This window comes from Lissotriton helveticus, chromosome 4_1, assembly GCF_964261635.1.
Source record: "Lissotriton helveticus chromosome 4_1, aLisHel1.1, whole genome shotgun sequence".
Classification (NCBI taxonomy): Eukaryota; Metazoa; Chordata; class Amphibia; order Caudata; family Salamandridae; genus Lissotriton; species Lissotriton helveticus.
The window spans coordinates 1,434,603,523-1,434,631,311 of NC_136063.1; the positions used below are offsets into that span (position 1 = coordinate 1,434,603,523).

The 27,789-nt window shown below is 44.6% G+C and overlaps 1 protein-coding gene and 1 long non-coding RNA gene across 5 annotated transcripts in view; one reads left to right on the plus strand and one right to left on the minus strand.

Annotated features, from left to right (window-relative positions):
• DEK (DEK proto-oncogene) overlaps positions 1-2,854 on the minus strand; it is a 344,099-nt gene extending 341,245 nt beyond the window's left edge. Inside the window, exon 1 of one of the 3 annotated variants that reach the window (XM_078687983.1) lies at positions 2,640-2,854. The gene's annotated coding sequence lies outside the window, so the exon portion shown is untranslated. Of the gene's footprint in view, positions 1-1,126; positions 1,264-1,971; positions 2,366-2,639 lie in introns of those variants that run through there. The other 2 variants (XM_078687984.1, XM_078687985.1) reach the window with 2 other exon arrangements.
• On the plus strand, positions 368-27,586 carry LOC144829148 (uncharacterized). 2 transcript variants are annotated; one of them, XR_013610601.1, is made up of 3 exons: positions 368-437; positions 10,236-10,464; positions 27,336-27,586. It is a non-coding gene; the product is annotated as an uncharacterized LOC144829148 (long non-coding RNA). The 2 variants fall into 2 exon arrangements; XR_013610600.1 differs by lacking the exon at positions 368-437 and adding an exon at positions 920-1,100.
• Positions 27,587-27,789: the final 203 nt, after the last annotated feature.

Below are 27,789 nucleotides of genomic sequence, written 5' to 3' on the forward strand. Positions count from 1 at the left end.
TCACCAGACATCAAGGTCACGGTAGAGACTGGACCTAGACGGACTGTTTATAATTTTGCAACTGCCGGCGTTTCCACCTCACCTATGCAAATCACCTACACTTTGACTGCCAGCTCCCAATGACACGCTCAGGACTGGCGATCCAAGCGCCACTAAGGCTCATTGAAGAGATGAGTGCATATGTAATTATTCATTTATTGTAAAAAAAAATTAAAAAAAGTTGTAACTTTAACAAAGGGGGGAGGTGTAGCGCCGTGTAAATAAAGAATGATTGAACTTTGGGTTGGGGGTGGACTCCGTAGACCTGTGATGTAAGCGCTGTAGGTAATAAGATGAATGCAGGTTTAGCAAGTTGGGGTCTTGCGTTACACGCTTAAGAATAAGGACGTGAATAACTCTCCGTGTGTGGCGTAGTCATTGGAGAGGGTCCAGTACTGGTGAGGACGCTACAATTTGTAAACTTTAAAACGTATTTACTGCGCTTCAACAACTTCTTTAATCATTGGAATCTGGCGGAATTCCTTTTGGGAGACTTTCGAGCCCTGTCCCTCAACGTGTAAATACAAAGTCTCCGTCACTACCGCATAGGTGATTTCGAGCTGTGTAAACGTATAGTAACCGTCACAACTTGAAACTTGGCGTGGATTGTGCGATGATGGCTCCTATAACATTGAATGTAATCTGCCACTGCGGACATAGCAACAGTAGTTATTAGGCGCACTGTAGTATGTACTTCATAATTGTTACACTAGCTCTTTAAGGAATGTCCAACGTAAGTTCTTATTCCATGTTCTTAGAATGCTATGATTGTTGTCTTGACCATTGCAAACCTGGTGTTCAACTTTACTGGTCGTGGGTTGATTTACTCAACTTGAATAAACCACCTATGTCAACCTTTATATCCGGATTTCTATCTTATTTGATCTACAACCATACAACATTTATTGGCGACGATCGGAAGCTGATAGGAATCAAACCCACCGACATGAGCAGTTCGACCATGGACTTTAAGGTCACTAGCTCCAACAATTCTAACAATATCGGATTTTGATCCTTGGAAGTTGCGTTCTCAAATCGTGAGACCTTCTAAAAAAAAAGCCGTGAGTTATTGTTTAGAATTCATTACCTGAAAACCATCTTTGAACGCGGCCTGCTTCATACCGTTATTTTCAAAAGCGCAGAGCATTCTACGCTCGTGAAGTAAGCTGGGCAATTGTGTTCCATCGCGCTGCTGACACACGCGCAGTACGTCTACAGCGTCACACGTCACTCTGGAACGCGCCCAGCGTATGCTGTAATTTGTATGCGCTCCAGCTTTGTTAACCTGTTCGGCGCTCGACTTCAACTCCTTGCGCTCCAACTTTATTAACAGGTTTAGCGCTCGACGTAAACCTTAAAAAGAAAAACGTCACTTTGCTCTGAAACAGTACAGAAAATCGGATGGTATTATAAATGCTTGCCGGAAGGGCCGCCGATCACACTGTACGCAGGGGTAGAATGAGCAATTATCAAGCGACAAGCACTTGAGACGAATGCAAAAAAAAAAATACGTTGGGGTGGCCGATACCGAAAACTCTCACTCAAACCTCAAAGGAAATGCCTGCGAAAGCAACACGAACATGTGCCTTTCGGGACAGGCAATTACTATGCTGTACAGAGTTAACGCTGCTCTGGGGACATTCGGGAAAGTGAAACAATATCGGCAGGGGAGCAGCGTATTTTGTCGGTGTTCAGAAAATTGCGCCACGGAACTAAAATCGTGCTGCTGTCGGCCTCCGCTCCCCCCCCGACCAAAAACACAAATTCTCAGCCTTTATCGCAACAAAGATTTTTTTTCTATCTCATGCATGTGCCACATACTCTGCATCCCTTAGATTTGAAATGATAGCACATTTTTCGCTCAATGATTCGTTCCCTTCTTGTGACAATTTCAAAGGAAATAAAGTAAGCACAAGTTCTAAATGGACTAACCTTGTTTTAACAGCCTTTACCGTCCCGCTTTGTTAGGTAGAAAGCTCGCTCACGTCAGTACCTTACCGACCCACCCCAGATGACTTCTTCAACCGCTTCTTATGGCATGCGATTAACAAAGGCCTCCGCCCTCCAAGAGCATGTTTGAACCTTGATACAGTTGTACTATGCTCGTATCCTGCGGATCCATGCAGTAAATTACTTCGATCAACCCTCTGCTTTTGCTGCTCGTGTATCTTTAAAGACTTGACTTCGGTTTCTTCACAAATGTATTTTACGATCACACTGGCCCAAATCAACACAGATTTAGGAAGAAATAAGTGTCAGTGCGTCTAGTATGTCCGATGAACGAGCAGCGCGGATGTAAAGTACACACATTGTCACAGAACGCTACCCCTCCGTGGCTACGCCAGAACGAGCTTCGTAGACTAGGCAATGGGTCTGACGCTTACGCGACCAACGCGCGGGAAAATTGCATAACTCAACCTAGAGCGCGCGATCTGTTTTGGTTTTCGTAAGCGGCCTCGCGCTGACAGAGCTCTGAGAGAGAGGGACGGGCAGCAGAGACGCAATGGCGCTGTCCTGGGGTGAAAGCCAGGAGACCCAAACCCGCAGCTCTTCAGGCCAGGAGGCGATTTCCACCACAGAAATCGTCATTAGTCGCTTACCTTTTCTGGCTGGTCTCACGTTGGTGACAGGAGCTCTGACTTGTAATCCTCTGAGCCTTTTCTGGCACGACAAACGGCAGCTTAGCAGCCAAGCGTATGTATATTTTTTTAATTTTAAAATGGCGGTCCCAGAGCCGAGCGGGAAATGAGTTAGCCAATAGCGGGAGAGGAGGAGGAGCCGCAGACCTTAGTTGCTTGCAGACAGTGATCTGTATATTTCGGGCTGCGTCACGCCGAGCAATACTTGTACCCCGCCTTGTAGAAAAAAAAATTGTATTGCGACGAGACGGAAGCTTGCATGACAGTGTGACTGTCACGTTTTCAAAATTAATGTGACGGCGGCGAGTTTGTGGGGGGAAAGGCATGCAACGTCCATTCATATTCTTTGAAACGGATCATATTTGGAATGACGCAGCAAAAGTCCTGCATTTTTTTTGCAATGCATGCATATATGATCAAATCGACTTTCGTGGAACTGCTATTATCACTACTATTACTGGCGCGGTATTTTTGTTCAACGTGTACTTAACAATCCACGAGAAAGCCAAACTATCTGGCTTTTTATATAAGTGAAAGTGCACCTTTGGTTTCTTGGATGAAAGCAAGAATGAGTCAAGGGTGAAATTAATGAGTAAATACTTGAACGGGTGAGTGAGAGCAGTAAGAATGTCTCGAGTGGCTGAAGGGGTTCACAATTTGCTGAGCTAGTGTACGGATGAGGGCAGGCTCTGCATAGCTGCCAAGGTTCCAGATTGCTATGTGTGACATTCTCATAATTTCAGTGTAATTATGAGTGACATGAACAATTAATTATGTGTGACATTTCAACTACTATCAGTGACACTTCCTCGCGAGCAAAATCAAGCAATGAGGGAAACAAATACCAGAAATTAAACCTATTTAAGCAATGAGATGGTCTTTAGGACCATGTGTTTAAACACACGTAGTTAAGCTAAACGGGTGTGGACCAGACTGGTGATCAAAAACTTTAAAAACTGATAAAACAGGCAAATTGACTTTATGCATCAAGGATCTGGATAAACATCCCTGTAGCCATCATGACTGCCTCAACACTGCTCCAATTTAGGAAAGAGTTGTAGATTCACCTTTCTAAAGAATGCACAATGTAGTAATATTACACATCTCAAAGAACCCAGGTACATCTCCCATCACTCGCTGACTGTACTCCTAACTTTGACCCTGTACAGCACTCCACCTGCCTTGGTTTGTGTTATTAAAATAGCATTTACTTAGTCTAATCTCCCTTCACAGGGGTAAAGCTGGGATTCTCATCTAGATTTTTCTTACCAATCTCTAGAATCCCAGGTCTGGTTTACTGGACCTTTTTCCCTGTCTTAGAAGCGTAGAGGAAAGATTTTTACAATCATAACTTTAAACAACTTTGCAACACAAATCCGAATTAGACTCCAAAGAACAACTGACTACGAACTAAGATTTTGCAAATTTATTACAGAGCCAAAAATAATTTAACATACAGACATCTTAGCAAAAGATTCAAGAAATAGACTGGCACTAATACAAACATAATCCTACGCAAAATTCTCAGACGAGTCAGAATGAAGATCAAAGTCAATTCAAGCAGCATTAGACATGCTACAATGGTCCCTACTGAAAGTCGGGACTGCATTTACAGAAAGGAAAATAATTTTGTTAGACTGTCCCTACTCTAGCTCTAAAGTGACATACCTACTTAACAATTTACCCAGCAAGAATAAAGGTGTCAGCAGTGGAGACTTCCTAAGAAATACACTCACTTTCCCACAAGTAGCCTCAGCTACCGAGCTCGTTCTAAGATGCTCCTTCCTACACCTTACTCTGCTTTATGTTCACAAAATACCTACATCTTGCCTTCCCCAAGCCCACTTTCTAACTCCTAGTCTGCTCTCTGCTCCGGACTGACCCTCCACCCTCGGGTGCTGTCCCTAATACAAAATCCCAAAACAGTCGACACGCCCAGAAATACGCCCCTCTGGCAGGTACGAATCTTCAGATTTTTCCAATATGGCACCTCTCCATCAAGCGTCCGTTGGTGTGTCCTTGGGTCCCAGGCACCTTCTCCGCTGAATGTTGCACTCCCAAATTCCTTGGCAGCTCCTCTGCTCTCTCGCCTACTATCCCAACTTCTAAACAATGGACTCTTCTACCTAACGAGCCCTGTGGCCTTGCACCTGCAGCTAGAATACTCGAGAGCATCTTTGCAAACATTCGAAGTTACAATTTAATATTAGCTGAGGACGGCCTTTCCCAGAAAAGAGAAATCATTTCTTTTCGACTAAGGCTAACCAAAGAAATTACAGTTACTCCTCTACTGGCTTCAACATTTGCAGGCCCTTGCATGTTTAAATGCATTTCTAACATGACATGACCGTACATTTCATCACTTTAATGCATTAATTCTATTTTCAATACAAGCAATTTATCTTCATATTAAAACCCTATGTTAATCCACTCATTTATAAGCACATGTATATTTCAATAAGGCACATCATTGCTAATGCGACATTTCACATATGATTACAATTCTACGTTATGCAAATACATTTTGATTAAAGCACTACATTAATCTATGATTAATAAACACACTTCTACATATATTGCACTGATTCCCAACCTAATGCTACATTTCTAAACTACATTAGTAAACCACTCTAAATATGTGGGTGCTGACACTCGGGATTATAATGCACCCCTACAAATTTTTCAAAATAACATGGCACTCTCTCAGTCCCCCCCCTTTGATGACCTGTGTCATCACATACTACACCATCCTTAAAGCATAGGCTGGCACCCCCCCTTCCTGACGTAGTTTTTCCCGCCAGTCTTCCCGCCGGAGTGGGGGTCAGAACTGGTGGGGGCCAGTTGCTGGGTATAGCAAATGGTCTGGAGAAGCTCACAGAGGCGGTATGCCTTTGAAGCTTCCCCTCTGCCCATCCTGGGGGAGGAGACCTAGCACCTCGCCCAGGATGTGCATTGTTGCAGGCCCAGAAGAGCGGGGGGGCTCTCCACCCAGGGGTCCAGCAACATGTCTGCTGTGTGGCAGCCTCTGCAGCCACTCAGCCCAGACATAGATTGTAGGTTAGGTTTTCAGGGGGCATCTCTAAGATGCCCTCTGGTGCATTTGACATTAAATCCCACACTGGCATCAGTGCAGGTTTAATGTGCTGAGAAGTTTGGTACCAAACTTTTTTTTTTTTAAACTTTATTTGTCATTTTCTGAACAAAGTCGCAGTACAAGAATACATGGCAAGAATATTTGCTCCGTAACATGACACCACGCAGGGTGTTAGATCACTTCTGATAACAGTCAGATTCATAACAATGGGTGGTGGACAGGCAGCAGTCATTCACAACAAACAGTGACAGGGCGCCGCTATGTCCCCAGGTTATCCAGTTCACAGGGCTGGATCGCACGCCTGGTGGAAACTCCACAATCAAAGGTGCAGTGATGGACGGACAAGGGACAGGTGGAAGCTAGGCAGCAGGGCCGGTGGGGAGCGCGGGGGATACAGCAGCGGGGGGAGTTCAAGCAACGCAGGCATAGGGCGGGAGCAGGAGGGGAGATCAAGTATTAGCCACATCCACGGCCGCCGCGGACCCAGGGCCGGCGGGGAGCGCAGGAGATACAGCACCACTTGAGGAGGAACGGGAAAGAAGATAGGCGACCAAGGGACCCCAAATGTCAACAGGGCGCGATTTAGCAGGCATCAGATCCCAGAATTCAGAAAGGAGCATTTGACAACGGGATGCATCTGCTAGCCAGTCTGCGACAACAGGGGCGGGAACGGCGGCCCCAGCACATCGCAATTCTGCGCCTCGCCAGCAGCAGGAGCATAGCAATGAGCCGACGAGAAGCGTCTGGGCACGGTTTGACAAATCGGAGGAGGCAAAGTAGGGGGTCCGGGTCCACGGCGGCGCCGGTGATTTCAGTTACTGTAGAGCAGACCTCCATCCAAAACCCCTGCACTCTCGGGCAAAGCCAGGACAGATGAGCGAAGTCCGCACGGCAGGTGCCGAGCATCGCCTGCAGGAGTCCTCGGGACTCAGTCCCAATCGATAAAAATACACCGTGGTGCGATAGAATCTATGCAAGAACTTAAAGTGAATCAGACGAAGCCGGTAATTCAGGGAAAGTTTAGTAGTTTGGTTGCAGCAGTACGACCAATCGGCGTCAGAGATGTCCACTCCGAGGTCTGCACTCCACGCATCATGCGCCCGAGCCGAGGAGATGGGGGAGGCAACCAACGCAAAGGCATACAGTCTGGTGACAAGCTTGTGCGGGGACTCCGAAGTGTATACAAAATCCAGAGCCGGGAAAGTGGGCGGCGTATACGGGAAGGTCGGGTGCAGTTTCCGACAGGTGGCACGCAGCTGATAAAATAAGAGAGTGTCCATCAGGGAGGGGGACTCAGGGAGGGAGTAGAAGGAGCCATCCGGGTACAGATCCGCAATGGTCTTGAGACCCCGAGACTCCGCGTGGCGAGACATGCTGGAGGACTGCAGTGGGGGAAGATCCAGGTGATCGACGATGGGTACGGCATTAGCGGAGAAATGCGACAGACCTGATAGACGGCAAAGATATAGCCATGCCCAGCGCAGCGCTCTACGGTGTTTATTTCCACCCGGGGACGAACCGCAGGTGCGATCAGAGCCGTGGATAGAGGCCAGGGTGAGGCAACAACGAAAAAAAGACAAATGAGTCCAAATTGGTATGTGTAACACGCCACTCTAACTACTCTAACTTGTCTGCTCCCAATGGCATATACTCAATTCAGGACCAACTGGTTCTGTTATTCCTAAACCGATCTTTGCTTTCCGCAGAAATAAGAACTTAAGAAATCATCTAGTTCATTCCAAATTTATGGTAGGACCCGGAGTGCTCCAAAAATCCATCACTGGATCCAACCCGGCATTGGGCACCCATAAATGTGGGCATTGCCATGCTTGTGAATCAACAATGGTGTCATCTGAACTAACATGGGGCAAAAATAAATATGTTGCCAAGGAGATGACCAATTGCAAATCATCAAATGTAATTTATCTCATTGTTTGCCCCTGCCCCTTGGGGTATGTGGGCGAAACGAGTCATGAATTCCGATTCCGACTTAGTGAGCATAAGTCAGCGATCAGAAATAACAAAAGTGGAGCACCCTTGGTAGCCCATTGGTAGGAAAAACAGCACTGCCTCAGTGATCTTAGATGGAGGATTCTTGAAAAAGTTCACACACCTGTCGATAAAAACATCAATGGCTATAGAGCCAAAAGAGAGGTGTTTTGGATTTATACTCTACGTACTGCGGAAAGTGGTCTAAACGAATTTATCCCATGGCAGAATGCCCTTACATGAGGATTTACATAGAGATCGTCATTGGATTGAACCCTGTGTCTGCTACCAGCTGTATCTTTGCTCGGCCCTTTCCTGGGTGCAGTCGTCCATAATTGCTTTATTTTTTTGTAATCTTATTTATATTTATACCTCCTTATTAGAGGATACCTTTGTTTCGGTCTTGACTTTGAATTGTTTTTTTAGTTTGGGGCCTCTTTTATGTATTTTTATCTTTGGTCTCAGATTAGGTGTCGTTAAGTATTTCATCTATTTCTATGATTGCACCGCCGAGCGCTGCTTTCCCTACCCTTCGGAGACTCACGAACACAGTCCTCTGTCTAGCACCATGATTGCGCAGACGCATTGTTGGCTCCCAGGTGTCCACAATCTATTCTGAGCGGGCTTACGGCATATTTAAATCCCCTCCTTTTGTCCGACATCTCGCATGATCTGGCCCGTTTGTTGGATACTGACGACTTGACGTACGAGGGATGCGCTAACTTTAGCCGGTAAGGATTAGTAATCAGGACTCCGTTTATAAGAATTGTGCTGCTGAGTTTTCGCTTTGCTTTATTTCTGATTCTACCTTGGTTTTATGTTTCCTTTAATTCTTAGGCCATCTTTGGATGTACCTACGCTTTTTAATCCCTACCTACTCATCATAAAACACGTGCATCGGTGCCAAGAAGCCCGCTCGGGGCTCGTACCCCGCACGGTAGGTAGTGATCCCCGTGCTTTTATTTTGTTATCGAGTTTAATTGCAACGGCTGTGGCCTTCCTACACATTTATACATTTTTTCTCGCTCTGTCCCCTCTAGACCGGGAGGTGTATCTATCCGTGATTGCTTGGAAGAGCTTATATGTGGACACAAATTTCTGTTAAGCGATACCTCTATCCCTGACCTACACCTCGTCCAAATTCACTTTCATGTTTATTTCGGTGAGTGCAACACCGGTTAAATGTGTAGTTACTATAACGTGGTTGGCCCTCTTTGTGCCCTAGGTGGAGGTAATAGATGGAATTTTTTATTTCATTACTCCTACATAGGAGCCAGAATTTCGATACAGGCCAGGTTAACTATTTGGATTTAGATACTGTGGCTTAGGCTGATTACTCCTCCGATGGTATAACTCGTGACCTTTGAAGCACATAGGAGTACCTTTGTCTTCATTTCTTTAATAGGACATTTGCTCTATTAACTAATTCTTTTGTTTTCTAGAGTTCCTTCAAGTCGTAGGGGTTACTCCCTGCCCCTGAGCCTTTCATCCACGCTCTACCTTCTCTGTCGATAGGGGTATGTGACAGTACTCTTTATTTTCAGTTCTCTTCATGGAATTTGGATTTATGAGCTTACTGAGTTTCTATCATGTCTCTGATTTCATGGTGTCAGCCAGCTGCATCTCCTTCTTCGTAGCACTGGTTTCTGTAGAAAGGGTTTGAATTTCTTTTCGTTTGGGGTCACTTCTGGACACTTGATGGTTTCCCCTGCTCTCTCCTCCTTTCTCATTCTGCACACGTTTCTTGTATCTTAGGAAATCACTTCCTGCACGCGGTCCTAATATGGTGCTTCTTATAAATTCTATTCTCTTAAACCTTTTTCACGGTCTTTCATTTCTTTCTATCTTGGGTCCTTTTATTCCAGCAATTTTTAGCATAATAAATGGCCATATTTATGGTGTGTCTTACTGTCCCCGCAGATATTGTCTTCAGACTGAACACTATGATGTGAAGCGGCAGCCCTGAATCTAACTGTCTACATTCATTGTACTGATTATTATGTTCTGATTAGTTACAGAAGAGATTATTTATAATTATTTGCGCCCTGACGAAGGATTGGTGAATATCGGTCCTGTTCCGAAACGCGCGTCGGCGCGTTTGTTTTGCTTTGTTCCTGCTTTATTTGTGTTATTTGTTTTCTATGGTGTATATATATTTGTTTTATTAATTGTTTGTATATATCGTGGATTGGTATGACTGATGATGGTTTGGATGGGTGTGATTGGTGGTTGCTATGAGGGTATGAGAGGGTTGTGTCGCATATAGCTTGATATGTAAATAGATTTTGTACATACATTTATGTCCTTATGATTGTTGAATCTATAAATGAAAACTTCAAAAAATAATAATAAATAGATATGTTTTCCAAATAATTTCTCTCTGTGTGGGACTACGACATTTTATATGGATTAGAGCTTGTGCCTCCAATATATATTTAGATTTAGGTTTTTTTTCCCTTTGTTTGTGATTACAGGGTGAGGCAACATCCTGCTCAACTGCAACATGGGGCTGGTAAGGGTTGAGATGCAGCCAAAAATGAAGGAAGCTAGCTTGCGCGCAGAGAGGGTACAATTTGAAATCTGGAGCACCCAGCCCGCCGGCCGACATAGGCAAAGTGAGAATATCGTAAGCGATCCTGGGTTGTCGCCCGGCCCAGACCAAAGATACTACCAGCGACCGGAGTCGGCGGAAAAAAATAAGAGGTGAGAGCGACAGGTATGTTAGAAAAGAGGTACAGGAATTTGGGGAGTACCACCATCTTGGCTATGGCAACTCGGCCTGCCAGGGATAGTGGCAACCGGCTCCACAAGGGGACTTTTGTCTCGAGCCAATCTACCGCGCAGCCAAAGTTGGAACGCCAGAGCTCATCTGGGTCTCTGCTCAGCCAAATCCCCAGATAGAGTGTAGGGCCAGACGCCCCCACAACGGCCACAACAACGCTAGGATGCCTGGCTTCACCTTGGGGATGCCCAGGAGTGGGCACTTCACAGGGAAAGGCCAGGAAGGGTTCCTCAGCGGTATTCGTACAAGCGCCGAGATGCCTCCGGGTAGAAGTGCATTATACAATACGTAATTATCATTTATTATTTATTTATCACTCAAAAGGAAAATCTGGCTCGAAGGAATGAGTAGTGTCAGTCAGGGGAAAGAGCACTGATTCATTCCAGTTGATCTGGACGCCCGAGAGCCCACCGAACCGTATCACCTCCCGCACCAGGGGGTTTAGGTTTTCTCGGGGGGTGTTGAACATAAAGAGTGACGTCGTCGGCATACATGGAGACCAGGAGGGAACGGGATGAAAAACCGATACCCCTGTGGGTATGCTGCAGCCGGGCAGCTAAGGGCTCCATAGCGATGGCGAAAAGCATGGGCGACAACGGACACCCCTGCCTGGTTCCACGCGAGATGGCGATAGGATCCAACACCAGCCCATTTATACGAAGTCGAGCCGTGGGAGCAGTATAGAGTAAACGAATGTTCTGCAAACAATGGGAACTAAAACCCATTCGTAAGAGGACGTAGAACGCACCTCGCCGCCATGTTCAAGTTTGGTACCAAACTTGTCAGTCTTCAGTGTAGCCATTATGGTGCTGTGGAGTTCGTAATGACAACCTCCCAGCACCATATACTCTGAATGGCATCACTGCACTTACAGTGCCCAGAAATGGCCCTGGGTACTGTAGGGGCACAGGGCTCATGCACCTGTGCCCACACCTCTGGCATAGGGCACCCAGCTAGAGGGGTGACTGAAGTATGCCAGGGCAGTGGGTTCTGTGGGTATGGCACACAGGGATGTGTGCCATGTCGACTCTTGGTTTAGTTCTGTACTTAGACACTCAGCCTGCAAAGGCAGTGTGTGGGTGTCAGGGTACAGGGCCCCCTGAGGGTGGCACAATAAGTGCTGCAGTCCTCAGGGGTCTTCTCTGGTCACCATGCCCTGGGTACCTAGGATACCATTTACTAGGGGCTGATAGGTGGCCAGAGATGCCAATTGGGTTTTAGTGTCAACACAGTTTTAGTGAAGGAACACAGGCCCTGGGTACCTGGTTGGCAGGAGCCCAGGTCACACTCAGTCAAGCACATCAGCAGTCAGAAAAAAGTGGGGGCATACCAATGCAAGAAAGATGGCACTTTCTTACAAATCTCCACAATCCAATCACACAACACACCACTATAATTATGGGCATCAAAATGTAACCAAGAATCCCTTTTCCAAGATTTGCAAACCAACTTCCAACCTTACCAAAACCCTTTCCAATCTTTTCCCACACGGTTTCTCCAGTCAAATCTTCAATCTCATAATGAATTGCAGTAATGTTGCTTATATATTTCTCCAGATCCTTGCTGTTGTCTGGTATATAAGTGCAACATTCTGGAACCTTCAAAAGTTTACATACTCCTCCCTCTTTAGCTAGAAGGACGTCTAAAGCAAGACGGTTTTGTAAAACCATTGTCCTTATCGATAACATCTCACCCTCAACCAACACTAATGACTTAGCCGTACTCATGGATAATTCGTCTACAACAGTCACCAATTTTCTAATCTTCACATCATTCAGAATCACTCCTAAAGTTGGTATCATTGCTCCAAATATATCTCCCAACTATAGCTCCTGCACTTTCACCTCGCTTCACTCTCACATGTTGTCCTCCTTCTAGAAGTTCAAAATCTTCTGTATGGTATATTTTTGGGAAAATGATTGCTAAATAACACGTTCCATACCATTTCTCAGGCAATCGCACATAAGCATTTCTCCCACAAACAAAATACACCGTTGGAATCACTTGCACCACACTCTGCAAGAAATCCTTTGCATAATACTCCAAAGTAAATGTATGCTCACATGTGGTGTGACCTACATTGACATTCTCATAATATGTCTGTGGTCGGTGAATGCACAACTTCCCTTTCTGTACCTCATCTAGAGCTATTGGACCATAACTTCCCTTAGACTTGTGCAACTTCTCTTCATCTGTCCAATCCACTTTACCCTGTCCTGAATCTCGCAATTGTTTTTGTTTTCGATATCTATCTTCTACCTGATCAATGAATTTCTTCTCTGTATCTGACAACAGGCACGTCAGATTATGGCGATGTGCATAAGCTGTATCCAACTCCTGGGTCGGAATAAAATATGTTCCAAGCCTGTCCTCTGACTTGTAATAATCATACTTATTCAAATGTTTATATGCAGGCACTTCAGGAAGCACCGCATCATAATTCGAAAAGAAATATTCAAAATGATTGCGACCATAAAATATGCTAAGCAGCAAACTACATGAGATTCCATATGTCAATGGAAGGAGATGGTATCTAATACCCTCATCTACAGAAGCAGGCAATTGCATACATACATAACAATCTTTCGCATTCATTGCATCATTATACTCATACAACCACTTTGCATACTCATTAAGCTTGAAATTACCCTTAGACAGATCTACATGTAATCTTCGACTCTACTCTAGCAGCAAAGCTCTGTTGTTTCCTACCTTGACCTCTTCTTTGCTTGGAGTAGTAGGTGCAGGTGTTCCCTCAACCTCCACTGCCTGCTCATGTGGTGCTAAATATGAAACTACAACTACTAAAATAATGAAAAGTATTACTCCCCCATAAGTGTGCCTACAATGCACCTAGCTCTACGATTCGGGTTTCCAGCCTCCATGGTCTCAGGACTTGTCTTTCAATATGGTCGTTCAGTAACAGTGTTCAAAAGTCTCTTTCTTCCTTCTTTCCTGTTGAAGCACTCAAACCACACCTCAGAGGCTGAAAGTCCCCTTTTAAATTTCAGTTCCTTATTTACAACAACAATAGACAAACCTAACCCTTCTCCGTCCTCTACGGGAAGACCCTAAATTTCTTCTTCTTCCACTCGGTTATGTACAGCAAAGTATTTACAGAAAAAGTCTTTTTAATCCATAATCAAAATTGTTCCAGCTGCTTCTAACACATATTCCAAAAGTTCAATACGAAGCGCAATAGACTTATGAGATGGTATTTCAGGACCAAACGTAGGAAAGATCAATCTACTCAGAATCAGATGACGAATTCCGCTCAAGACTGGGGGATTTGGAACGGTGATGGTCAGTACACCTTCGATCTCAAGTCCCGGCACCAACAACAGCACGTCCAGTTTGATGTTAGGACTGTTACTGATCACTGTCACTGCCCTCACCCTCCCCGATCTCAATATGCCTGGCATCAGTCACAGGGTAGGTCCACTCAGGAGTTGCGTACCTTCGACAAGGCACCCTCTTTCGCCTTGATCTTCTCAATCCTCCACGAGCTCGCCCTTCTTCGTTTCCATCTGATTCAGACTCCTCAGACACAGGAGCAAGATCTCTTTCGGAAACCAGTCGCCCCTGTCTTTCTGGCCACTGCTCCCCTGTTCTGCTGGTTCTTCAACCTTCTTCTTGCTCATTCTGCTCACAGTTTTCTTCAGCTGAATTTGGCTTTGGGTCACTTTCACAGTCATTTCCCCTTTCTGAGACAGTCTCAGCTTCGCTTCCGTCGTGACCCTCTTCAGCTTGATCTAGTGAGCAGCCAGCTTCATCAGACACCCTCACAACTTGGCTTGTCCCCTCCTGTGGCCATGCCACTTCAGCTGGATTTTAATTTGGGAGAGGAGCTGTTTCTTCCAAGGGTGCTGGAACTCGTCAGGTGTGTGAAGCATGCACCCAATTCGGCAGCCCTCCACACTTCACAGCAGTGTTCGTAACAAGGATGACTTGGTAGGGTCCTTTCCAACGAACATCCAGGCAGCTCTTTCTCACGTGCTTACGAACCAGCACCCAGTCCCCCGGACTCAGGTCGTGGCAGAGATCACTGGAAGCCAGGACCACAGCAGCCTGCACCTGATGGGACACAGAATGGATAACATCAGCGAGTCCCTTGCAATAATCTAGGATCAGATCATCTGTGATACCCAGCAAGGCTGTCGATGGCACCGCTGGTAACCTCATTACCCTCCCCATCTGCACTTCATGAAGTGAGAGACCGGTTCTCCTGTCTGGGGTACTGTGCATACTCATTAGCACTAAAGGCAGAGCATCCGGCCACTTCAGAGACGTGGATGAACACACTTTCGCCATCCGAGCTTTCAAAGTTCAGTTTATCTGCTCCACTATCCCAGAAGCCTCTGGTCGGTAACTACAATGGAGTCTCTGATCAATGTCCAGTGCTGTGCAAAGCATCTTCATGATCTCACTATAGAAGTGCGTTCCTCTGTCCGATTCCACAGAGGTCGGAAACCCGAATCTAGGCACAAGTTCCCTCAAGAATAGCTTGGCTACTGTAAGTGTGTCGCACCTGCGTGTCGGGTATACCTCCACCCACCGTGAGAACACACACACCACCACCAAAATGTATCTCAAATGATTGCACCTAGGCATCTCAATAAAATCCAGTTGCATTCTATTGAAAGGACCTCCCAATGTGACTCATGGTAACTGCAGTTCTCTTTCCAACATTCATTTGTTGGCATGTAACACACCTTTGACACACAGCTTCTGCCACTGCACGAAACTTTGGATTGTACCACGTTTGTCTGAACACTCGTACCATCGCATCTCTTCCCAGATGAACTGCACCATGAATTTGCCTTGCCATTGGACACAACAATTCATCCAGCAACACCGCTCTCCCATCAGTCGAGACCCAAATGTCCACATCTCCTTTCACACAGCCTGAATTGATCCACACATTTTTCTCATGGTCTGACACCTGTTCCTGCATGCATTTGAGCTCATCCCAAGTATCTGCCATGGTAAGCATCATGTTTAACTCGGTTCTTTCCTGACATCCCTCTATGTCTTGTTCAGTGAAGGAGTAGCCTTGTTCGGCACAGAAACGTGCAACCTCATCAGCGTATCAGTGACACAAAATCTGTCCCTTTTCCATGAGCCGTGCATTTCACGACAGCAATCTTTTGAGTAGGAGCCGGCTCGCGTTTGTGTAAAGTTGTACACATTATGGAATTCTTCGAACATTAGCAAGTACGTAGAGGGGAGGATTCAGGACACGGCTTTAGGGAAGGACAAGCCGGCGTCTGTTTGTAGGACGGTGTGCCCGTTGAATATCTAAAGGCCCTGGACGTTACTAACGTGCGTCGTGAATAAGAGCTTGGGAACTGATGTAAGGGAACCCTAATTACATGAGGGACTTCACTCTGAAATTAAGAAAACACAGCATTGGATTAATGCACAGTGTCTGCTACACAAATAACAGTTTCCCCTGACGGAATAAAAGAATCTTAGAGGAAACATACACTATAGAAGGCCAAGATGACGACTGAATATCTTGCTAGCCCGAGTCCTGATGAGGCCCATACTGGGAGGGCTGAAACGCATCGACATTTTTCAAAGAAGACTCCAGCCAAAGTATTTTAAGTTGTGAAAAAAATATTTGTTTTTACAAGGGACAAGGGACTTAAGATAGGTCCAAAAAAAGATATAGACTTGTTATACCCCTTGTGTGTAGGTCTGGTTGATCTTACTCGAGAAGGAATGCTGAGTCTTTACATGTAGCAAGCATCCTTTAGAAAGAAATTGGGCTACAACTTTTGAAAAAGAGATGTCATTAGATCAATGTATGTATATTTGTTTGTATATATTTATGTAAAAAAGTGATGTGTATTGTTGGAAAACGAGGCAGCATCTGTGAGGCCTGCACAAATAACATGACACATTTGTCCTTCACTGGGAACCAAACACCCTAGGGCAGCGCCTGACTCTCAGAGGGTAGCGTTGCAGAGCAGTCTGAGGCTTACTCGAAGGGAGGTGGTGTGGGCTAGTAAACGCCATTTGCATGGGGCGCAAAAATAACACTCAATAATTGATTGTCCAGTCTGTACTTTGCTTTATAAAAGTAAGAGTACATTTATTAAACACACACATCACTCAATACTATACACCAATTTACAAATATACATAAGCTGTTGGAATTACTTTGTGACATTGCATAACATCTCCACCCCTCCAGCAGGGGGGGTGGGGTCTAGTACCACCACTCCCATGTATGCACATCATCTTGCCCCCAATGCAATTAGTTGAACCTATCCTGGAGCGAGGGCCCTGCGCACTGGCACCATCCCAATGGCGTCCCCCTCCCATTACTTCAACAAGCATTAAACAGGGATACACCTGCCTTGGTGACACATGACCCTGACCAAGCATCTCCTACTGACCCTAAAGTATACACCTCTACATCTTAAGTGCTAACAGTCTGGGGTCTTCACCTAAGCGCAGCAGCAAGACTACATGTTTACGCACACTTTAGAATGACAGTACTCAGCACATTTGGATATCATTAAAAATGCATTGCAATTACAGCCCCTAAAGGCATCACAGATGATCACAGGATTAAGTTGTAAATACCGTCAGACACCCTAGCAGGAGTGTCTAGCCACTTAAATCCACTTTGCTTGTGACATCACCTTACACCAGTACTTCACATTGAACATCAGTCCCTCTAAAAGAAGTAACCATTCATAAATGCATTTCAGTGCAATTACGCCATTTCACCTCCAGGGGATGCCCTTCTCGAGACATCTCCAACTCAGCCCTTCAATCTTTGATGCACTTCTCAATGAACCCCCAGCTGTAGAACAAAAGTTCCAGCCTAGGAGATGATGCAATCTTCGCTGAGAGTTGAGGGGTTATTCTTTTTAAATCCTCAAGAAACTTAGGGTGGGGCTTAGCTTTGTGCTGGGGGAGAGACTGCGCTGCTCCAGCAGCTCCCCCCAGCACCTTTTCACACTCAAGGGTGACTCCTCTCCTCTGGGGGCCACCAAAACGCCAAAAACAATCCATTCCTCAGGCCTTGCGAGGCATCATGCGGCGCTTCAAGCTCCTGCTGCTTTCTGGGGCCTCGGTGGGGGGCCCGGTCCCACCTGGACCCCCGGGTAAGGGTATGTGGCGCAGGGAGCCCACACCCGGCCGCTCCTCGCTTTGGTCGGGGCCCGGTCCCACTCGGGCCCCTGGCTCCTCCTTCCTTGTTCGGGGCCCCGGTCCCACCCGGGACCCCCGCAGGCTCTCCACGTTGGAGGGCAGTCCCCGGGACCTGACCCACCCCGGGGGCCTTTCCTGGACCAGCGGCAGAGCCTCACACGCTTCACCGCAGGGGGCCACAGGTCCAAGGTCGCTCACCTTCTGGGGGCCATATCTCAGCCCCTGGAGGTCCGATCTGCCTCATTTTAGCATCTTCTTGCTCCTGGCGGCGCCACCAGCCACTGGGAGCACTCTCCTTCACTCTCCGGGTCTCCAAGAGGGTGCACTCTGGCTCCCTTCGCCAGCCTTTCGCCTGGCTCTCCTCCTGCGCCTCTCTTCTCCCTGCGCAGAGGCCCCTGCTTCTGCGCACCGGTCCTGGGCGCTTCTTCTGGTGCTGTTAGGGGCCTGGGTGACAGTCAGGGGGTCTCTCCTTCCAGCTGCCCATTGCCAGGCTCCAGCACCTTCCACCTCAGCAGACCACACCCCAGAGCGAGCTTCTCTTCCTGTGCAAGTACTTTTTAAAAGTTGAGTAGGGGGCTGGCAGAAAGTCTCTGTGGGTCCTATCAAACAGCGACACATCACTTCCCTGCCCCAGCCCCTGTCCCCTCCTTATTGTCCAGCCTCTGGGTTTGTTCAAAATGGAGTCCTCCAGTGTCTCTGGCCACATGGCCTCTGAAACCCAACTCCTTCCCCCCTTCACTGCCTTCTCTCCTGGGTGCAAACTGGTGCCTGGCACCCAGTGACAGCTGCTAATGGATGAGCCTGTAGCCCCACCCATCTTCTTCTTTGTGGAGAGGAGGCCTTAGCTTGTGGAAGAAAGGTTATCAATCCATCCAGCTGAGGTCAACCCTCAGCCTCGGTCTGGTCATGGCTGGCTCAGAGAAATATGACAGTTCTGTATGACCCAAAAGCAGTACAAATATGAATTTGGACTCTGCAGAATACTTATTTTCACCTACTCTACAATGGACTTTAGTGCATGTCTGGAATCTGTAGGCTTTGTGGAAGTCATTTTAGCCATGGGCCCCACATCCCCATTGGGGAATAATGAAGTGAAAACACAGTAAAACGCACTGACTTTCCCTGGTATGTTCCTTCCCAGGGTATAAAGCCTATTCCATGTCACCACCCAATTCTGCATAAGTCCTGCCACACCATTCACTCTGTAGCTGCTCCTGGACTGCGCACGCTAGGAATCTCCCCTGCGCAGCTCCTACACGTGTGCACACGCATGTACACCAGTGTCTGCATGTAACCAGCACGGTGTCCCATACTCCAGCTGCTGCGCAGCGGCCTAGTCAAGCCAGGCGGACACCAGTAAAATCTCCATGCAGTCTCCTTCATTATGAGTTCACTGTGGATGAGTCCCAGATTATGAGTCTCCCCCACAGTAAAAGCCCCATAATTAGGTGCTCAAAAAGCGAAAAATCTGGGCAGCCCTAGTGTCAGAATCACCTTCTAACATGTATATATATATGTGTTTGTTCGTTTACACGTAGAAAATGGGCATAAAAATTATATTTGCCTAAATCCAACTCTCTTTCAATTCAATTGAACAAATAAATAAGAAAAATAATACATTGTGTGTTCTGTGCGGAGGTGGGAAGCCTTACAAAAAATATTATAATTTGTTTTGTTCAAGATAATATACTTGTCATAGGATGGGATAATTGAGCTATCTCTCCTAGTATTATAAGTGCATTATTGGTGTCCTTGGCATCATTTGTTTTTTATATATGACTTTATTTACCCAGATGCCAAAGGTTTACCGGGTTCTCCCTTATTTTTGAATAAGCAATCTCTTTAGGACATTGCAAAGCTTCCAAGAGCAACCTCACTAACTCCCCGTTTCTAATAGGGGATCCAGATGAGGTCATGTAGCCTCTCTGAGACCATAACTGTCCGAAGTCATGAACCACACCAAACCCATAGTGGCTGTCAGTGTAAATGGTAATCCGAATCTGGTCTGCTGCCAAGCAAGCACGAGTTAGGGCAATGATTTCAGCCACCTGAGCTGAGTAGACTCCTTCCAGGCACGCAGCTTCAACAACTCCTGTAATGGTGCATACAGCAAATGCTGCTCTCCACTGACCAACACTGTCTCTTATGCATGAACCATCAACAAAGAAAGTGTCATCAGGGTCAGTCAACGGTTCATCAACAATGTCAGGGCTCGGCTTGGTGCAAAGTTTTGTCACATCGAGACAATCATGGTCCTCACAATCTTCATCAAGCGTGTTTGGCAACGGCATCAAGGTAGCAGGATTCAAAACAGGACACCTCTTACGGGTCATATTCTCCGTAGCAAGTATGACCTGCTCGTAGCGTGTGAGCCTATTATTCGTCAGGTGCTGTGTCTTGGTTCTGGTCATTAACAGCTCAACAGAATGGGGTACATACACAGTTAACTGATGACCCATAACAATGCTCTTACACCTTTCAATGCTGACACCCGTTGCAGCAACAGATTTGAGACATCCGGGCAATGCTTAAGCTACTGGATCTAAAGTAGCTGAGAAATAGGCAACTGGTCTACGGACACCTCCATGATCCTGAACTAGGACTGCTAATGCACAACCTTCTCGTTCACAGCAAAACAGTGAAGACTTATTGTAGTCAGGCATTCCCAGTGCCGGAGCACGACAAAGGTCCTCTCGCAACTCAAGGAAAGCCTTCATACAGTTGTTGTCCCATGGTACCGGATCACTCACATCATTGTGCGTCAGTCTTTGTAAAGGCTTTGCCTTCAATGAGAAGTTGGCAATCCACTGGCGACAGTAGCCAACCATCCCTAGGAACATCCTGACCTCTCTCTGGGTCGAAGGCACCATCATGTTCATGATTGCCTCAATCCTATCAGGTGACACTTTCCTTTTGCCCTTCTCTATTCTGTGACCCAGATACTGCACTTCATTCAAGCAGTATTGCAACTTATTTGGCGATACCTTGTGTCCATTTTCTGCCAAATGATTAAATAAAGCGATAGTATCAATCCTGCATGCATCTTCTGTCTCTGACGCCACAAGGAGGTTGTCTATGTACTGGACGAGAGCAGAGTTCTGCGGCAGTACTAGACTCTCAAGATTCTTTTTCAAGATCTGATTAAAGATCGATGGGCTCTCTGTGTACCCCTGAGGGATACGACACCATGTTAAAACACGACTTTCCAGTTTGAAAGCAAACAAAAATTGGCTTCTTTCATGCAGAGGTATAGAGAAGAAAGCCTGACAAAGGTCAATCACAGTGAACTACTCAGCTTGGCACGGGATCTGAAATAAGATTACCGATGGATTCGGTACCACTAGACAACAGGGAACAACTATGTTGTTCACTAGGCGCAAATCCTGCACAATTCTGAACTACCCGCTTGGTTTCTGCAATCCCATGATTGGCGAATTACATGGACTGCCCAATATCTCTTTCAGAATTCCCTGTTTAATCATAGATTCAATCACAGGCTTTATTCCTGCAATCATCTCTGGGGTCAAATTATACTGAGGCATTCTGGGGAAATCAGCATTCTGCTTGATCTGAATCTTAACTGGTTCAACTCCTTTAATCAATCCTATGTCTTCTCCTGTAAACTTCCACACCTCCCGTGAGACTGAATCTCTCAAATCGAGTGGAAACTCCTCCACTGTCAGAGCAGGGTACATCTCTATGCACACATGCTGATTTGCGACCTCAAAGGTAGCGTCATCATCATTAGTCTGTAGTTCTACTCCCTTAGGGGTGCAATAGATGGTGCAATTAAGCTTGCAGATCCCTCCCTAGCAAACAAACAGGACTTGAATCGCGCACCACAAACTGATGTCTATCCCTCAACGTTCCTATCTTCACAGGAATCGGTTCTGTCAGAGGATTTGTCATTTTCCTATTTGCAATGCCTACAACTTGGATTGTCTGTCCCGAGAGGTGTAGGTTGGGGACTACTGCAGCTCTCACAGTAGCACCAGTATCAACCAAAAAGGTGGTAGGGTGACCATCAACATCAGCTTCTACGAATGGTCCCCTCTGGTCTACCTCCAAGACTGCCCCAAGAGTGCAGTCTTCCTCCCCCCTCAGGCACCGTCATGCCAACGGGTCTAAATAACAGTCATCGTTCTCTTCAAAGAGAGGCATCTGCTGGTAAGTCCGAGTCCCTGTCGATATTTTTGGTGGCTAGGGAACCTGGACTCGAGGAGCCGAAGTCCCCCCTTTTATCGACTTAGTCTTTGGTACTGCTGTCGTCATCACCTGAGGTACCTGAGCCACTTCCTCCTGCTGCTCCTGATTTTCAGGATTATATGGACACTCCCGTCTCCAGTGTCCAATCTGATGACACTGGTGGCACTCAGTGGTCTTTTTCAAAGTTGCCACATCTACCCTTGGCTTTGAGTCATCTCCATTTCCCTTTTTCTGACCATTTTGTTTCCGCCCCAAAGTACCACACCCCGATTGGACCTGACCTCCCTTATCAGCAGATTGCATCTGGACCAGCATCAGCTTGTCTTTAAGCTTTTTGTGGTTCGAGTCGATTTCATCACTACAGTACCTAGCATACCTCAAAATCTCATCCAGCGGTCTGTTCTGCCAACAGATTAAGTGTTGCTGGATCATAAGGCAGATCTCAGGTCTCAACTCTAGAATGAACTTTGAAACAAACTGTCCTATGTCCTTAGGGTCCATTACATCTAAACCACTGTACTGTCTAAAGACTTGCAACAATCGTTCGTAATACTCATGCACTGTCTCTTTAGGTTCCTGAACCGTCCGATCTATCTTCACCCAATCAATATCCAGTGGTGGTACCTTATATTTCAACCAGGTAATCACTTGTTCGTATTTTTTCATTACAAGAGGTGATGGACCATTCGTGACGACATCCCTATCTGGCTCCACAGTGGGCCATTTGATAGCAATCTTGCATTCCACCCACAAATCTCCTGGAGCCACAATATCAAACAAGGTGTTCAAGTCAATCCACAGCACTTTTAGATCTTAACAAACCTCTCTACCTGCTTGTACCATTTAACTGGGCTCTCTCGCAGCTTTGGGAAATCATTCGTAAAGGCAGCCAAATCCCCGCGTCTCCAGGGCACATGTGCATATCCTCCATTGACCACCTCCCGTAAAGGGTATGCTCCAATTCCTGCCATTCCCCCTCCTGGAGGAGGTGTCTCTGCCACACTCCTTCTAACACTCTTTTTCTTTGACCACCTTTCTTCCCATTTATCAAGTTTGTTCCAGGCTCTTATCCCTATGATCAGTTCTCGAATATGAGTCTTTAGTCCGATCACCCTTTTCTCTTCGGAGTCTTGATCAGTATACTGCAGTCTGTGATTACCCTGCAGCATTTTTGTCCTAGACAAATCCACATCATATTTATTCGCTAATTCAGTCAGTTTCTCATGGGTCGACCTAGCTTTCTGAGTCACATCCTTCGCTACAAAAAGCAACTCGTCTGGTTCGTAAAGCTCAATCCTCTCTGAAGGCAAGTTTCCTTCAATAATCTCATCCACTACTGCTTTTAGCTGCATCACATCAATTCTTTTCGCCTTTATTGCTGCACTCAATGTACCTCGACTAGATGCATTACTTCTCTCACCACAAGCACTATCTTGTTCCCAGCATCTGTTCACTTCAGATACGTCTCTGAAAGCTGTCCTGTTCTCAACGCTCCCCTGGTCCCAGTCCTCCCTTCAAGCTACCAGTTGGTTTATTGATCAGTTCAACATATCATGTCCTAAAGAATTTATCTTAGACCTTCTACACATTGTACTCACTGAAAACATCTTTGAGTTTGGTAATGATCTATACCGACAGATACGAGGTGTCAGCATGGGAGCCTCGGTAGCTCCGTCAATTGCTAATATTTATATGGCGGCATTTGAAACTAAATTTATTTACAACGAAGTGGCACCTTTTTACGAATCCATTTCCCACTGGTCCAGATACATTGATGACATCTTTTTTGTCTGGACCAGTGGGGAAGATACACTTCGCGAATGTATTCAATGGATCAACCTTGCTGACAACAATCTGAAGTTTACAGCTAATTATGACGAGCAACAAGTAGAATTTCTGGACATACTAATTAAACATGAAAATAAAAAATTAATAGTTGACCTTTTTGTTAAACCGACTGCGAGGAACACCCTCTTGCATTTTAAAAGTTTTCACCCCCGTTGTCAACGGGAGAGTATTCCCTTCTCCCAATTTCTCCGAGTTAGGAGAAATTGTACGAATTTAGCTGACTATGACATACAGTCCAACATTTTACGTCAAAAATTCTTACTCAGAGGTTATCCTCATAGATTGGTGAGGGACTCGTACAAACGAGCAAGATTCTATGACCGAGACTCACTTTTGAGGAAGAAAGATGCTAAACAGAATACGCAACTTGTTTGTGTTACCAAACACTCAACTTTAGACGACACAGTGAAACACATTGTAAATAGTAATTGGCATATACTGAATTCTAATCCTACATCAAATGCCAAACTAGATAAACCACTGTTTGCTCATAAGCGTAACAAAAATTTAAAAGATCTAATTGTACATTCAAGATTTACTGCAAACAATTCTACATCTGAATTTGTTCAAAGAACTATTGACAACAACTTTCCTGTAAAAGGAACAGTTAAGTGTTCTTCCTGTAAATCGTGCCTAAACATTCTAACAGGTGAGTCATTTGAGCATAATGGATGTCAAGTTGATGCTAAAGACATGTGGAACTGCAAAACCGCGAACTGCATATATTTCATCATATGCCCATGTCAACTTGGTTATGTGGGAGAAACCTCCAGATCCATACAAGTGAGGCTCACTGAACATCGCTCAGCCATCTGTACCCAAAAATTGACAGCCCCACTTGTAAAACATTTCCTTGACGAGCAGCACGGCCCAGACGATTTTAAGTGGCGAATCATTGAAAAAATCAGACTGCCTAAAAGCAAAGGTGGCAGTAGAATAAGAAAAAAACGCGAGGTATTCTGGATTTTTTCCCTTGGAACCTTTAAGAAAGGCCTTAATTCAGAAATTCCGTGGGAACATGCGATTATTTAATTTTAAAACTAGCGTTTTATATTTGTTTCAGTATTATATCGCTCTAGGAGACTCGGGCAATTATGAGTTACACAACTAGTTGCTAGAGTCTATCCTTTTTCTTCTGTACTTTTTAAATTTGATATCTCATGCCCGGGACATTATTTAATCGTTCATTTTGTATACATTTCTTAGAATGAAAATTAGGAATATTTTTTTTATTATTAGGCTCGCATTTTCCATGGTACTTCAGAGACACCTAGCACGTCTCGGTAATTTTTCTTCCTTTGTGATTAGCATCCTAGTGCGTTTTTTATTTCTATGACCACTTCTAAAAACGTCGGTCCAACTCCGCCCCAGTGTCAATGATATTTAAAGTGATTAGCGAGTTTCATTAGATTTATCGTTTGCTATACTTATTTTGTAAACACTCTTTAGAATTAGAATCAGAATCTTTTTATTATTAGGCACGCATTTTGTGGTACTTCGGAGATACTCTGAATATCTCTGAGTCTTTCCTTTCTTTCTCCTTAGTATCTTAGTCCGCTTTTTATCGTCATGATCGGTTCTGAAACATCGGTTCAACTCCGCCCCTGTTTCTAAGATACTTAAAGTGATTGGCTAGTCCCAATAGATTGATCGTCTACTATCTTGACGACGGGACGCCATATCCTGGTACCGTCGCAAGTTTGTTTTATCCGGCGGCGTGCTTTCCCTGCATAAGGTAATTTCGTAGGAAGGGGTATTGCTTTATCGAGGTATATAATCTCAACTAATTTTTAACAATACGGTATAAACGACTGCTTTAGCTACCTATTTTTATTCGTAGCATAGATGTCGGCATTGATCCACGTAATACTTATGCTTAGCAGCGAATGCGATACACCTGTATTATCTTTTCCGTGTTTAACGGTTGATGCGATAGACAAACCAACTATGCGTGTTCCCTTAAAATCTTGATGGAAACGCACAGATATTGTTAGCCTGTCATTTTTTTTAAGAACGCGCTACAATAATCAGAACCATCGTGTGTATTGAGATTGTTTCGATATTAGCTTGTCATTATTTTTCCACTCTCCTTTCTTTTCTAAAAAATACGCTTAAACAATGTCAATGAAAATTACCGTGTGCATTTAGATTTCTTTTACATCAATCGGCCCTTATCGAATTGCTGGTAATCGGCCGTATATCGGGTCGCTGTGATAGAAATATGTTTTCATTTCATCTTATAGTGAACATTACTATTTCTTTCTCATAAGAGACATGAATTATTTTTCACAGTTGTATCCTATGAAACCGGGAAAGAACACGACTGGAACCGCTTATTGACGAATCACTGTTTTTTATCCAATGAACATATCATAGACGCATCTGTCTCTTTTTATTCAGGTACATGTTCTTTTCACTAAGTATAGTAGTAAGTCCCTTCTTCCCTGTTAACATAAGTGACTCAGTTCCTCTATGTATTACTTTCTAGATTTAACGACGATACTATTGATTCCTTATTGTGTGATCTTAAGGATCTGGAACATATGTTACATTATAACATCGACTTAATAAGGTACATCATCTCTTTATCGTCCCCTTTCCCTTCCCTCCCCTTCCCCTGCGTCAGCCCTTGTGATAATCTCTAGATCACTTAAATTCATTCCAATTAATGTTTGTATTTTCCAGCAAATTTTTAATCATCTAACGAAAAGGCGCCATTTTAGTTTATTTGGTGAACCTGGATCAATCTCTACACCAGATACGCCAGAGACGCCAGATACTGCGTAAGCAGGTACCGTGATGCTTATGTACTATAAGTTTGGTATTTAGAGAACTTGTTTATAGCAATATTGTCTACTATCATGACGTTTTTCAACCAAGCCTGAATCTACAACTACATTAGGGTGTTTGAATTTCAACGGTTGGCAATATATAAAAAATGGTTGCCACTCGAGCTTTAAATATAAAAAGAACCCTTGCCTTAAATTACGTTTGGAATATTGTCCATTATAAGTGTATCCACACTTTTTCCTGGTTTATTTGTACATCATTATATAAACCATAGAGGGATAGAGATACCACTGTTTTGCACCAACTTGATATCATGCTGCTCATATGATTTATTATATTGCCCATATGTATATATTATGTTTATTGTACGATATCATTATCTTCTCAGGAAGTCATTATGTATCTAATCATGTATCTAATCATGTTTATATCTATGTTTGCTAGCCTATGCAAATACCGATGCATCAGAAACTGCTTTTATTCGAACAATGTGTAATGAATTGTCCACATATAATGATCTGTCAATGTTTCACCCTTAATTTTTAATAGCCATTCTTGAAGTACAACACAATCGCTTTTTTAAAATATGTGTATCATCACACCAGTTAGACATTTAAGTAGTAATACTGGACTCTTTTAGGTTAGGTATGTAGATGTGAGAAATATTGTTTGCGTTAATGATAAATAAATTTTGGTAGAATTGTATTTTTCACTAGATATATTTTGTTACAGAAATTATGACTAAATAAGGTTGTGTTTTTTTTCCTTTATATAATTACAGAAATTGTATTGTGACTCCTGAAGAAGGCGTTTTTCGCCGAAACGCGCGTCGAGTAATCTCTTCTTCATCTAATATCGGACACTTTATGATAATTAATTATTGTGTCTTTTTTATTCATGTTGTTTTTAACTTTTTGTGTCATTATATGTATTCCTTTGCACCTAATGATTTTATTATGTAATGTTATATAAACTGATTTATGTAAGTTTGTTATTTTAAAAGAACAGATTAAAACCATGTCTGTTTTTGTAAATTTATGAATTTGTTGATAATTTTTTCACAACTGCCTACCCATATTGAGTCCTTTATGCCTTTGTCTAAACATTAAGTCTGCCTAGGAGTTTTTTTCATATACCCAGTCCTCCCTTGGCCTGTCGCTGTGAACCCCTTCAACTGCCCCCCATGTTCTCAAATCTGGCCTCAACTCCCCGAAAGATTTTGGTCTTGGGTCCCT